General features: G+C 57.1%; 1 pseudogene across 1 annotated transcript; it reads right to left on the minus strand.

Annotated features, from left to right (window-relative positions):
• Positions 1-1,237: 1,237 nt before the first annotated feature.
• On the minus strand, positions 1,238-2,455 carry LOC103584202 (annotated as a pseudogene). The gene is made up of 2 exons (XR_549947.1): positions 2,016-2,455; positions 1,238-1,451 (listed from the first exon to the last, which is right to left on the minus strand). The product of XR_549947.1 is annotated as a tyrosine-protein kinase ZAP-70-like (transcript).
• Positions 2,456-3,555: the final 1,100 nt, after the last annotated feature.

Genomic DNA, 3,555 nt, shown 5'->3' on the forward strand with positions numbered 1-3,555 from the left:
CTGCAAGCAATCTGCACAGACCTCTCATGCATGGGGGAAACCAAGGAAAGGGTGGCTTCCTACAAGTGAGTTGGCCCCAGGGGAGGGAACAGCTTTTGGGAAGGGGGGTGACAGCGAGGATTCAGCCAGGCAGGGACTCAGGCCAAGAAGCACCCACGAGAAAGGAGGCCCCTGGAATTGCACCCACAGACTTCTCGGGGAGAACACTGGACTTCCTGAGGTCAGGGGAGAGAGGCAAGCACCAAGTTCTCCCTATCTCCAGGCCTGAGTGACCTCGGCTGACATCTGGATAACATCCATTATACAAAAGAACCTGTGTCCAAACCCCAGCAGCAGCCCCAGGAGGGCTTTCAAACACCCAGCACAGTTTTTAAAACAGCTTTAGAGATGCTTTCACAATAACAAACTCACTAACAGCCACATGGCCTCAGCTGCGGCTCACACATGCAGACACACACTTTCACCCACATATAATAAGAGCTAACATTTAGTGCATTTTTCATATATGCCAGAAACCGTACTATTGCTTTACACGTATTAATTCATGCAGTCCTTATAACAGACGCTTGAGGCAGGCACTGCTGTCATCTCCAGGACAGCTGCAGTTGCTTCCACACCCTTCCAGGGCTCCACTTCACTCAGGGTCAAAGCCAAAGTCACCTCCCCACCCTCCCTCTCACTCGTCTCCAGGCACACTGACCTCCTCAATGTCTCTCCAACATGCCAAATAGATCCCTGCCTCCTGACCTTTGCACTCGCCATCCCATTTGCCAGCAACACCCTTCCACCTGAGAGCTTCACAGCTCACCTCTCACCTCCTTCTGTTCTTTACCCCAAAGTCACCTTCTCAGGAAGGCTTCCTCCGCCCCCTAATCTAAAATTGCAACCCCTCCCCACCTACACACATGTGGTGCTTACCACCATCTGACACAGTCTATGTTTTGTCTGCCTCCCCACAGGACCTGCACCTGTGTCTGTCTGGCTCACTGCCATGTCCTCGGTGCCTGGTGCAGATTAGGTATTCGGTAAACACTGAACGAAGAAGAGGAAATTGAGGCAGGCAGAAGTTCAGCTCCTTGCTCAATATCTACAGCCGGTAGGTGGCTGAGGTTGGATTCCAACCCAGGCTGGCAGCTCTGGAGGCTTCCTAGTCACTGCCGCTGCTTTCCCATATAAAAGTCCCTTCGCGCATCAGAAACGCACCACCCACTTGCACGTGCGAGCACAAACACATCCCTCAAGGCCCAGCTGCGCACTCAGGTCTGCCCCAGCCCCCAGGCCGCACATACAGGAACTTGCCGTCAGTCTGCGTCCCCGAGTAGAGCTTACGCTCGGCCTCCTCGCGCGTCAGGCTGCTGTGGTACCAGGGCATCCGCTCGTGGGCCGTCGTGGCAATGAGCTTCTCCACCTGGGGTTGCCTGACTGATGATGGCCTGCTCCAGGGCGTCCTCCTAGGGGAGGAGGGGTGAGGAGGATTGCACGTGCGGCCAAGAGGGCGGCCACGGGAACCCCCTTTCACCTCCTAGACCCTCCCGCTCATCCCGTCCCATGAGACCTCCCACCCCACCCAGGCGCCCCTAGGACAGCCTCCGCCATCTCCATGGTCCCCTCCCCAATCCATCCAAGGAGAGACCAGACCCCAGTCTCCACCTTTTAGCCCGGCCCCAAGCACAGCCCCAGCTTGAAGCTGCAGAACACGGCAGCCCACCGTCCCCGTGGGCCGCCCTCCAAGGGCGCACTGCCACCCCAAGCACCATCCTCTCAGGCCCCGCCCCAAGCCGGAGCCTCGCCCAGTCCTGGCACAGCGCACGCCTCCCCCCTCCGGTCCCGCAGAGTCGCGCACCATCTGCAGCCACCACGGAGCCCCTGCTCCTGTGGCTCCTCCCAGGTCCCGCCCCCAACTAGGATCCCACCTCTCCATCTTCCAAACCGCTCCAGCTAGCGAAGACGCCGCCTCCCTCTCCCCCAGACCCCCAAACTCCGCAGCCCCCACGGCCGCGGCCGGACCGCCTCACCTCCAGCTTCCACGTCTGGCGCACGTAGTCGCGCACCATGGCGTCGCACAGGCCGTCGAAGACCCCGGGCTGCGGCTCCAGGCCGGCCGGTTGCACGGCTTGCGCAGGTTGCACGGCAGCCCGTCGGGGTCGCGCGAGTGGAACTCGCAGAGCTTGGCGGGGCCACAGTGTGCCTTCCCGCCGGTGATGGCGTAGGTGCCGTTGAGCTGGCGCTCGACGGGGAAGTGGTGGAAGCGCACGTCGTGCACCAGCGACAGCACGTAGCCGCCCAGCGAGCGCAGGCACTGGCGCAGCAGGAAGAGCCCGTCGGCCATGCCCGCCAGCTTCAGGTGCTCCTCGGCCTCAGCGCGCGAGATGCTGCCGTAGAAGAAGGGCAGGTGCGCCGCGGGGTCTGGCATCGCCCCTGTGCCTTGCCAGACCATGCGGGGTCAGAGGGGGATTCCAAGCACGTCAAGGCCTCCGCTGCCCTTCCTGGACCCGGTCGGTTGGGTCCACAGATAGCTGGGGAGACGCTGCACAGAGGGGCAATCTGTGCCGCATCACTGAGCGCGCCAATCCGCAGAGCTGGCTTTGGGCCCCAGTCAACTCGGAGGAGCTTGCTGGGCGCAGATCGAGGACTCTCAAACCCACCTCTGACTCTTCAGAGACCTTGTGCAGAGGGCCTAGACACCCCAACTGGTCCCCGCACACCGCCCCGGGAACCATCTATTCATTTCCCAAACACGTGTTGAATTCTTATTGTGTTTCAGGCCCAGGGCTGGGGATATGGATGCGTAAGGCAGACACGGTCCCTCCCTGCCCTCCCGAAGATAGCACTCTAAGGAGTGGGGGGAGGAATGTGATAAAGAAAGAAAGAAATAATAATTACAGATCGAGATCAGGATCATAGACGAAATAGAGTGATATGAAGAGATAGAAGAGTTCACTGTAGCTAGAATGGTCATCTTCTTCGAGGAAGTAGCATTTGAGCCGAGAGCGGAAGGATGGAGACCAGCAAGCTTCCAGAAAGCATGGGGGGAGCATACGGGGCAGAGACAACAGCAAGTGCAGAGGCCCCGAAGTTGGGACAAACTTCGCTCACCACAGGAACCTTACTCGTTAGCCTCCCCGTCCGCTGCCTTTCCCCTCTGCTTTAACAGTTCCCCTCTCCCTGCCCCTCTGCCTGCGGTGACAAGTTTCTACAAAGCATAAGCTACTCTGAATATTCGTCAATAGGGAATTGGTTAAATACATTAGGATTTAACTCCAGCGTAAACTTTGATACAGCCATTAAACAAAATGAAGTGTGTGATTGGGGGGAGAAGAAATTAAGGGTATTTAGACAGATAAATATCTGGTAAGTTATTTTAAGATAACTTAAAATTGTCTACCCTCAACTTTCTGGAGTGCATTTTCTATATATTTTTAAGTTTTTATATAATGTTGAGAACACTTACCTCCCCATATGGTTACTAGTTATTTCTCTCCTAAGGTGAGCCTAGCAAGGCCACCTGGGCATAAGGTTGTGTTTGGGGAAGGGTCCTTGGATGCCCTTCTTAGT

Source organism: Galeopterus variegatus, unplaced genomic scaffold (assembly GCF_000696425.1).
Source record: "Galeopterus variegatus unplaced genomic scaffold, G_variegatus-3.0.2 Scaffold46731, whole genome shotgun sequence".
NCBI classification, from domain to species: Eukaryota; Metazoa; Chordata; class Mammalia; order Dermoptera; family Cynocephalidae; genus Galeopterus; species Galeopterus variegatus.